Source organism: Echinops telfairi, unplaced genomic scaffold (assembly GCF_000313985.2).
Source record: "Echinops telfairi isolate 266 unplaced genomic scaffold, ASM31398v2 ScPeMD7_23;HRSCAF=83, whole genome shotgun sequence".
NCBI lineage: Eukaryota > Metazoa > Chordata > Mammalia > Afrosoricida > Tenrecidae > Echinops > Echinops telfairi.
Window position 1 is genome coordinate 40,823,787 of NW_022103920.1, and position 10,678 is coordinate 40,834,464.

General features: G+C 37.9%; 1 protein-coding gene across 3 annotated transcripts in view; it reads right to left on the bottom strand.

Annotated features, from left to right (window-relative positions):
* Window positions 1-10,660, bottom strand: part of KMT2E (lysine methyltransferase 2E (inactive)) — an 85,343-nt gene extending 74,683 nt beyond the window's left edge. For all 3 annotated transcript variants that reach the window (XM_045289015.1, XM_045289016.1, XM_004702601.4), the window contains exon 1: window positions 10,369-10,660. The gene's annotated coding sequence lies outside the window, so the exon portion shown is untranslated. The remainder of the gene's footprint in view (window positions 1-10,368) is intronic.
* Between the last annotated feature and the right edge of the window lie 18 nt (window positions 10,661-10,678).

The window sequence follows — 10,678 nt, forward strand, 5'->3', positions numbered from 1 at the left end:
AAAAGTATTAAGCACAAACACCTAACTTTTAGTCCCTAATCAATTATTACCTAACTATAGGGCTTTGAGAAAGTTATCTAACCTATTTTACAATCTCCTTGTAAAATAAAAAGGAATGTCTAGAACAGTGTAAAACTTAGCTGGGACTAGTAATAAAATGCAGTCTTAAGGCTCACTCCAAAGACAGGTCTGAGATGGGGCCCAGGAAGGTTCATTTTAAGAATACTTCATGGTAATTGATACCGGTATCCCAGGATCACAGTGGGAAATGTTTAACTTAAGTAGCTTTAACTCCACAGTCTTAACTTACTCTCTTCTGTCAATAGAGTCCTACTTTACATGTCCATACCAGGGTAGGTGCTCTGATCTGATAGAAAACCCTCTAGCTAATCATACGCCTTTTTTAAAAAAAAAAAAAAATCATTTTTATTGGGGGCTTATACAGCTCTTATCATAATACATATATACATTGTGTCAAGCACGTTTGTACCTTTGTTGGCATCAATTTCAAAACATTTTCTTTCTACTTGAACCCTTGGTATCAGCTCATTTTTCCCCTCCCTCCCCCACAAACCCTTGATAATTTATAAATTATTTTTTCATGTCTTACACTGACCAATGTCTCCCTTCACCCACTTTTCCGTTGTTCATTGCTTTGTTCTAAGAGGTACATATAACTAGCGCTTTGCCATATTACATGTACCATCTGACCAACCCTTTAAAAAAAGTATTTGTGAGCCTCCAATAAAATGATTTTTAAAAGAGGGGGAAAAAAGTATTAACTTACATGTATGTGAAAAGAGTCTCAATTCCCCACAAAATTGTTTACTTAAAATTCCTTGGAGGATTTTTTTTTAATGGAGAGGAGTGACTCTCACTGATATTAAAATAGATTTTCATCCTTGCCTTAGAAATCAGTGTTAGTATTAGTAGGAAACCATAATCCTAAATACAGATGTAAATCAAGACTCACTTAGCAATAATTCTAAAAACTAAGTGACAAATTGGAATCACATTGTAAAAATGAATTTAATGATCTAAATACATAATTTCTGTATTGTGGATTTCAAATTAGACCAGGAACCAAGAAACACCCCAAGTACTATTTGTGTGGGAAACTGTATAGGAATACAAATAAAATCTATCTACAGTTTTTCTCCCTTAAAATTTTTCATTTAAGGTTGTAGAAATACTAGAACCCTCATCTACTGCTGGTGGCAATGTAAGCTGCCATAGCCACTATGGAAAACAGTGCGGCAGTTCTACAAAATATAGAACCAGAACTACCATATGACTCAGCAATCCCAATCTAGATATATAGCCATAAGAAGTAATGGTATAAGCACAAACTGAAACCTGTACACCAATATTTATTTCAGCACTTTTTAAATTAGCCAAAAGATGGTAAAGTAGAAAGGAGGAAGGGTGTCAAAGGAGATGGATACCCAGTGGCTACAACAATGGGCTCAAACATACAGTGATTGTGAGAGTGGTGCAGGACCAGAAAGTGTTTCACTGTGTTGTGCATGGTCATATCAATATAGGAATAGATACACAGCGGTAGTGTATACACACAATGGGAAACTATCAACCTTAAAGGTAGATGAGTTTTTGATACAGGCCACTACATGGATGTACCTTGAAAACAACATGTTGAATAAAAAAATCCAAATACTATATGACCTTATTTATGGTGAAGTAAGCAAATATATAGAAATCAAAGATCATTAATGATTACTATTTTTTTTAATTAAACATTTTATTAGGGGCTCATACAACTGTTATTGCAATCCATACACACATCAATTGTGTAAGGCACATTTGTACATCATTCTCAAAACATTTTCTCTCCACTTAACCCCCCGGACATTAGGTCCTCATTTTTCCCCTCCCTCCCCGCTCCCCCCTCTAATGATTACTATTGGTGAAAAGGAAAGGAGGAGCTTTTGCTAAGGGAGCACTGAGTTTGTGTTAATGGTGGTGGAATGATTTGGAAAAGGATATTGAGAATATTGTAAAACTAGAAAAATGTAATTAATGTCAATGAATCGCACATGTAGAAAATGTTGGGATGTTTTCACGCATATTTTCACAATAAAAAGTTTTCATTTGTTGTGACTATAAAAGCAAATCATTTGCATTACAGAAAAATCCGAGAACAGCAAGAAATTAAAATTCTCACAACCTTAAGTACCTAGAAACAACCACTGTAAAAACCTTACTATATTTGCAACCAGTATAGTTACAACTTTTTCAGGCAAGAATTTTAAAGAGACGTTCAATCAAGGAAAGTCTGTTAAGTTTAAGAATATTTACACCATCTTAAAGTATCTCCACACAAATGATTTACTAACTACAAAAGAAAAATATCAGCAATATAGTGGAGAAACTATTCAACACTTTAACCAAGTGTTCTATCCAAATATGCATTATCTAGATTTAATCATAAAGAAACCTGGGGCAAACCCAATCAAAGGATATTGCATAAATAATTAGCCTACCATTTATGAAAGATAAACAGTAAGGAATTATTGTCAAAAGACGTGAGAAACTAAGTATATGATCCTGGATTGGTTATTATGGGTGGATGCTAGGGGGTGTTATAAAATTGGAATATGGATTATACACTATATAAAATACATTTTAAAAATACATCAATGCTAAAATTTCTGTATTTGAAAATTACTCTGATTATGAAAGAAAACATCCTTTTTCTTAGGAAATGCATACTAAAGTACTGGGTTATAAGGAGTGTCTTTTATACAATCTTCTCTCAGATGGTTCAGAACAAAATTTTATGTATCAGAACTTAATAAATGTGGCAAAATGCTAAAAATTACAGAATCTGAATGAGCGGTATAAGAGAGTTCTTTGTACTACTCATATAACTGATCTGTATGTTTGAAATTATTTTTTTTTAAACCACTTTAGTATGTATATACAGCATTCAACTTCTGTATGTATTTTTATTTTAAATAAAGAATTAGGTCACCCATTTGATAACCAATTATTTAGTTTTGGATGCCTTCCTAACTATATTTGAATGTCTATGGATTTTCAAAAAAAGGGTACTCTTTACAGACAAATTAGAGTTGTTTTTCTCTTGTTCCCCAATCCAAAGAAATTTTACACACACACACACACACACACACACACACACAAACCATAAATACGTACTCTGCTACCATTTCCTTAACAATACAAAAACAAACCAAGTTGTTTCCAACTCATAGTGAACCTAAAGGATAAGGTAGAACAGCTCCTTAGGGTTTCCAAGGCTAAAAATTTTTATAGCAACAGACTGCCTCATCTTTCTCCTAAGAAACGGCTATTGGGTTCAAACTGAGTCAACCTTTCTTTAGCAGTCCAATGCTTAATCCACTTCTGCACCAGGCCTCCTGTTTTTTCCTTAACCAGTAACAGGTAATCAGCGAGCTCAAGATGGAGAAAAGTGGCTATCTGGTGCTTTGCCAATTCCTGTGAGGTTCCTTTATGTTTCCTTTCAAAAAGTTCTGGAATCTTCCTATCACCTTCTAATATATTCTTTACTTAAGTTAGCTGAAGCAGATTTCTGCTCCTTGCCTGTAAACAAATCCTAAAACAAAACAGCAGGTTTTTTGAGAGGTAGAAGTACTTTAAGGCAGGGACATTCTTCTCTCTCAAGGTACATTAAAAAAAAAACCCATTGCCAATAAGTCAATTCTGTCTCAGATCCCAGCTCATAGTGATCTTATAGGACAGGGTAGAACTGCCCCATCGGGTTGCCAGGCTTTCTATCTCTATGGGCACAGACAGCCTCATGTTTCTCCCTTAGGGTCTTCAAACTGCTGACCTGGGGGTTAGCAGTTCAATGTGTGACATAACTGCACACTAGGGCTCCCTCTATGTATCTCTCTATCTCATTGCCATCGAGTTGATTCTGACTCAAAGTAAACCCAATAGTACAGGGTAGGGCTGCCCCTATGGATTTCCAAGATTGTAACTCTTTAGGAGAGTAGAAAGCTTCCTTTACCCTCCAAGGAACAGCTGGTGGTTTTGAACTGCTGGCCTTGAGGTTAATAAGTCCAACAAAATGTTGTTGTTGTTGTTTTGGGGGTGGGGGGAGGGCTGGCTCCAGGGAACTTAAGATGTAATAAATGTCAATTCAACCAATTAAACAACTACATTTAAAGAGAAGCAAATATTTACAAAAGGAGTAACCTTATTTCCTGGAGTACTACTATGTGTCAGGTCAGTCTCAGATCTTATCCATTTATGACTATTAGGACACAATTCTAACCATTTAAATTCGGGCACATCAAGAGTCTTCATCTTCTGCCACATCATAAAGAGAGGAAAAGGGTTTTCAAAACTGTGAACCTTGTCCTTGTATTTTAAAAATGATATATAAAGCAAAAAAAAAAATGATATATAAAGCAAGATAACAAGAATGCAAGAGATCACTCTATAGACTCAAAACCAAAAAAAAAAAAAATTTATTTCATTATTCCATAAAATAAGAAAATGAAAATACTAGAAGAGAGTATCTTTCTCATATTTTTTTCTTTATAGATCAACCTTTGAAAACCAAAATTATTTTTTTTCTAGCAATATTTTAAGTTGTAATGCTTAATTCTTTTCACTATATTCCTCAGTCTCAGCTAAAAACCATTGACACTAGGCTTGAACTTGTTTTCACACCAAAAATTGAGAAAACATTTAACGGGTAAATTTATTTAACTCAAAATTAAAATGATTTATCAGGGTAAATTTCGGTTAATAGATCTTTAAACAGAAAGTGTTTCAAATATCCTTTTGAAAATTAGTATAAATTAAAAAATTTAACAATTTTCGAGTCCAGATAAAATGTTAGGCAACATGTTTTAAATTATTTTGCAAATATTACAAGCCAAAATTAATTCAGTCTTGCTAACATGTCTTAGCTTTCTGCTACAGGTTCAGACTTTAAATGCTGCAACTATGTTGGCTATAACACAGGTATGGTTGCTCAACATTACCTTTCTCAATAATAAAATTAAGACCATGAGTGTTTCTTGCTTTGGATTAACTCTCAATTAAGCAACTATCTTAGAGTTGTTAAGAATTTACCCCTCTTCTCCAACTGTTGTATAAAGTTATACAAATTGTTTTTTCTCATGTTGATTTGAATATAGGTCTTTTCATAAACCCAAATTTCACGAGTTAAAGTTTTTTAAAATACATTTTTATTAAAAATGTTTTATTTTTATTAAAAAGTACAATGCCTGCTTTGATGAAGCCTGAAAGCACCATTTCAAAATGGAATTCCAAGATTAATCCATTGCATTAAAATGTCAAACATCCCCAAAACTTACCAAATAGCTTTGGCAAATAACTAGGTCCTATTTATAACAAAGCTGTAAAATTCATCTAAAAATTTTAAAAAATCCAAAACTTTATTGTGAACTGTGAGTTAGATGAGAGTTTACTTTTCAAATAAGCATTTTTGTATTCAACAACTTAAACAAGTTATCTAAACAGGGAGGGTAAAGGGAGAATGGGTAGGAAAGAGGGAACCGATTACAGGGAACTGTGTGTGACCTCCTCCCTGGGGGACAGACAACCGAAAAGTGGATGAAGGGAGACGTCGGACAGGGCAAGATATGACAAAATACCCATTTATAAACTATCAAGGGCTCATGCGGGAGGGGGGAGCGGGGAGGGAGGGGAAAAATGAGGACCTAATGTCGGGGGTTTAAATGGAGAGAAAATGTTTTGAGAAACGATGTACAAATGCGCTTTACACAATTGATGTGTGTATGGATTGGGATAACAGTTGTATGAGCCCCTAATAAAATGTTAAAAAACAAGTTATCTAATCTCCCAATAGCTTGCCCTACCTTACCCCTACTTCTTCCCCAAAGATGCCAGTCTTAAATCCAATTTGTGGGCTATGAGGGAAAAAAGCTTTCACTTCACATCACGTGAAAATGTATACTAAATAACATATATGACCAACTGTTTTCTTAGCTGATTGAAATGAAAAGCATCCTTAGTGGCTAAAAAAAAATTCTCACATGGTTAAAGATACAAATAAGATCTAATTAATTCAGCCCGAGTTACTGCCATTTCATTTTTGTATAGCACTTAGTGTAGGTGCTCATAATAACAAAAATTTGCATCAATTATGATTAATTCATTGTTTATTCAGACTAGCAAGATGGTACAATCAAATTCTCTCTACAAATTTAGTGTACTTAACCATCTTAAACCAAAAACTGTGCCTTTCCACATTAATTTTAAGCACTACAAAGAATCTCACACACACACACACAAACACAGGCTCTTCCCAATATTTGGACATCACAAAAAAAAAAAAGGAAAGAAAATTCAAGTTATTTGAATTTAAAATCCAACCTAAAATCCAGCAAACATTTCTGTATCAATATTTCAAAACATATTCCTCTTCTCATTTCATTAGTCAGCACAAAAAATAATTTTATTATCGAAGTACAAGAAAAACAATTCTATACTCAATATTAAAAAATAAGTCTCATAAAACACAAGTATGTTTTAGTCTAATGCATGAGAAGGAACTTGTCACTCTGATCACTGAATATTTGAGATGTAAATGTACTCTCCTAGATGAAAGCATTAAACTTAAAAATAACTGAGTACCTAACATCTGCTACAAATAAAATCAAAATAAAAGCTATTACACACTAGGAAAATAGTTTTAAATAACAAACACCATACCAATATTTTTAAGCAGCTGACTGTTTCAAAATTCTATTGGTTTTATACATTTAAAACTCAATATATTAATTGTCCAAGTAGCAACTTAAAGAAAAGAGCTGTGTTAGGATTGTAATAATACACCTTTAAAAATAAAGCCATGGGTGTCTTTATGAGATTGATGCATGAAAATGGGTTAATTCACCTTCAAAACTGAAAAACCAACTTAGAAGGTATAATTTCTCCAATACACCATAGTATTTTCTTTACATAAAGTATGTGTTGAAGGTAGAATTTCAACTTCTCTCCTCACTTCCTCATTTTTAGATAAAAAAAATTCCTAGCTTACTGTGAAATATATGATGAGTCTCTGGCTAGAAGCTATTAAAAAAATAAACATGATAGGAGTTACCAGTCTGGTAGGTTTTAAGGTAAATGGAGAACAAATGCAAAGATTCTAAGCTTAAACTGATTTTTTTTAAAAAGATCCTTTAACTTATACTGACAACAAATGGAGCGTTTGATCAAAATGTAGTCGCTAAAAATAAAATCTGCTCTTCAATTACATTAGTTTTCTACAAATCCACTTAACCAAATAAACAATCCCTCAGCCCAACTCCCAAACTCAGCTACCCTAAGAACGAAGACCATATATGACTAGTTTCCCCAAGGGACCAAAGATTTCAAAATGCTCTGGGAACATAAATTATGCCTACCCTCCTTACAAATGTGCCTCTACAATCCTAACTTAAAACACAGAGCCAATTGAGAGGTACACTGATCAGAAACACATATATATTTATAAATATATATACACACACATAAATATACATGTTATGTGCAAAGTAACCATTGTAAACAAGGTGCAATATACTAAAAAAGGGCAGTTTTCATTTTACAGGAACTAAAACCAAAGCACATCAAAAGAAATAATAAAAAACAAAGGAGCCAAAAACCTAAAACCATGAAGCCAGCAAGTATGTAGAAAGTAAGGAGACTGAAGGTAACTTTACTAGCTCCTTGTAATTTCTAAGGTGATATTTTCTGCAGAAGTCAAATAAGGCCATCTGACCTACCTCACAATGAAAAAAAAAGGGGGGGGGGAGTGTATTCCCTCCTGTGGCTACATAAACTGAATAGACAGATCTCAAACTGTAGCAGTAAGTTTAAAGTATCACAGCTCTCAAACTAGCAGTAAGTTTAAAGTATCACAGATCTTAACCACCTAGCCTATAAAATAAATGCACAATCTTTACAGAATTGTGAAGGATTTATATTTACATGCTCAGTCAAACCTAAAAATAAGGACCCAAATCCTTACCCCTACTACCTACTTTTATTTTCTAAGCAAATTATTTCAAGGCTTCTAAGCAAGACTGTGTACAGCCTAAGTATTCCATGATGAAGCTACCTTATATTCACCATATTAAGTAAACTCTGTTCTAAAATATTTACAATGGGATAGGAGAATCATGAAAAATGTATACTCTAAACCCTTTTAAGTACTACTGTACTGAAAGGCACTCATGCTTCAATTGCTCCATAATAAGAATGGTCATTAAATGCCCTTAATGGTCCTCCCTATCTCACTACTTAGTTCATGCCAAAGAGAAACTCAACTTTACACTATAAAAAAGGAATTTTAATCATTCACAATTTTAGAAATAGTTAAATAACACCATGTAATTTTTTGTCCCATTGCTTAAAATGAACTCAAGACCCTATATGGCATGGCTTTTATGAAAGGTCTATTAAAACAGATTCAATCCATAATAAACAAATGGGCACGTATGGAAGGAGTGGGGTGGGGGGAAGATCTCACGAGCTAAAATCATACTTTGTTACTTACATAATTATGGTAGTATTCGGTCAGACAATGTTAAAAGGCAGCAAGGGATGAAGCTTCACTTTTTCAAATACAGTCAGGAATTGGGAATAAAAATAGGTGCAAACATAATAGAATAGCACCTCTTCACCAGATGAAGTAACAGGTTTAGGCTTGCTTGGACAGGTCCCTACGAATGAATCCCAAACAGTAGAAAAGCCAAATCCACAAAATTGGTCAGAAGTTGGATGAGAAACGTTTCGCTCTAGACTACAATGTCGAATGATATAAAATAGGCCGCACTTACATACTCATACACATTTGAATTTATTCTGGCATACTGACTAAAAGATTCTTGGATTAAACTGAACAAAAACTGTTATTTGTCCTCAAATATAGGTTTATGGGCACCTGTCCCTGCCACTAAAATATCCAAGAATACCTGTTATTTTTTTCAAAAGTGGTGTCATTTAATTTGCCACTCAGGGAGGGGGAAATAATCAAAACAATAAAATTGATCAACTAAAGCACAGCATTGCAATAAGGAGTAAAATCAGCACATTTTTGTAGAGGGTTTGGGAAAGGGGAAAAAAGCCCCATCTTTTCATGTAAACATAATAAGCCTGTAATATGCTGCAGACAAACGCACTGCATGGGGTGTGGAGGACCCGAGCTGATTAGATTACCACAACATCAGCCTGGGGCCGCCATTTTTAGAATCTGTAAAGGACAAAAGAGGGAAATTTCAGTTTTAACTCCCCATCGCAGGTATTACGGAAATACAAGGGAATGTTTCCTAGGCAGGTATGGATGTCTTCAGCCGAGAGTGGAATGCACCTCACTTCATTCTCTCCAAGGTCTCCCAAACTCCCTAGCACCTTACATTACTCAGAGCTCTCCTTCTCAAAAACAGGGGCTAGGAAGGGCCACATGAGGTTTCCTCTGGAGCGAACTCTGGAGGTTGCTCTCGGACTTTGAATTGTACCATTCTGCAGGCTCAGTCCGGCCGGGGCGGCCCTGTGGGGAGCCAGGGCCGGGGGCAGCGAGCACCGGATGGTTTTTTCTGCCCCCTCCCCCATTTCGCACAGTGAACCGTTTGTTTCTCCTCTGTGTCTGCTGCCACCGGGTTGGTGCCAACCCCTTGGTCAAAATAAGCTCCTTCGAAATGTGCCATATTGTGGATCAGACGCCTCCGGTCCAGGAAAGGCCGGCGATAATGCCAGGGGAGGGGGCAGGGAGGAGACCGCTGAAGGCTGGGCACCGGGTGCCCACAACAGAGGCGGGTTGACGCTCTCCCCTCGCCCGGAGAGGACCGGGAGCTGGCCGTCTCCTTCCCCTTCCCACAAAGAGAGCGCCGGCCCCGGGCGTCCTGTCCGCCCCTTCGTGCCCACCAGACAATTACAGCAGCGGCTGACCGCCAGGCAAGAAAGGGGAGAGGACCCTGGGGCCTAGGTGGGTGCCCAGCACCAGAGAACGGCGGCGCGGCCACCACTCCGACAGCAGCCTACTCCCCAGTCAGTCACCAGCCCGCCGCCCCCCTCGCCCGGCGGCCCTAACCTGCTACCGGGAGCAGGGCGCCCCCTCCCTAGCTCCCTCTCTCAGGGGGGTTAACTGCCGGCTCCCCCTTCCCCGACCCGAAATCCCGCCATCATGCCCCCTTTGCTAGGGCCAAGGGGCCAGGTGGGCTCGATTCGATTCAACAAGCAACGTCTGGCTCCAGTGCAAACACCTGAGTGTCAACGTCGACTCCCTCCCCGGAAGGATAAAGATGAGAGCCCCCCTCCCGCCAGACACACAAGTCCCCCCCACCCCGCAAACCCCTTGAACTCCCAGAGACGACAGGCACTGACCTGTGATGGTCACACAGCAGACACCCGAACCCCGTTATTCGCTCGACCCCCAAGGAGTCTCTCCACACCTCCGCGAGCGGGCGACCCCCTGAGAGCAGTCACTGCGGACTCTGGACGCGGCTCCACACACCCCCTCCCCAAACAGCAGCGCACAGCCTCTTCACCAGCAACCGAGGCGTAGGGGAGGGGGCACCCAGTCCGTCAGCAGGAACGCAGAGGCGGCGACGAGGCTGCTCGAAGTGTCTATGCCTCCCCTGCTGCCGCTCCCGAACTCAGGCTCGGTCTCCGGCTCGGCCCCCTGCGCCCGCTC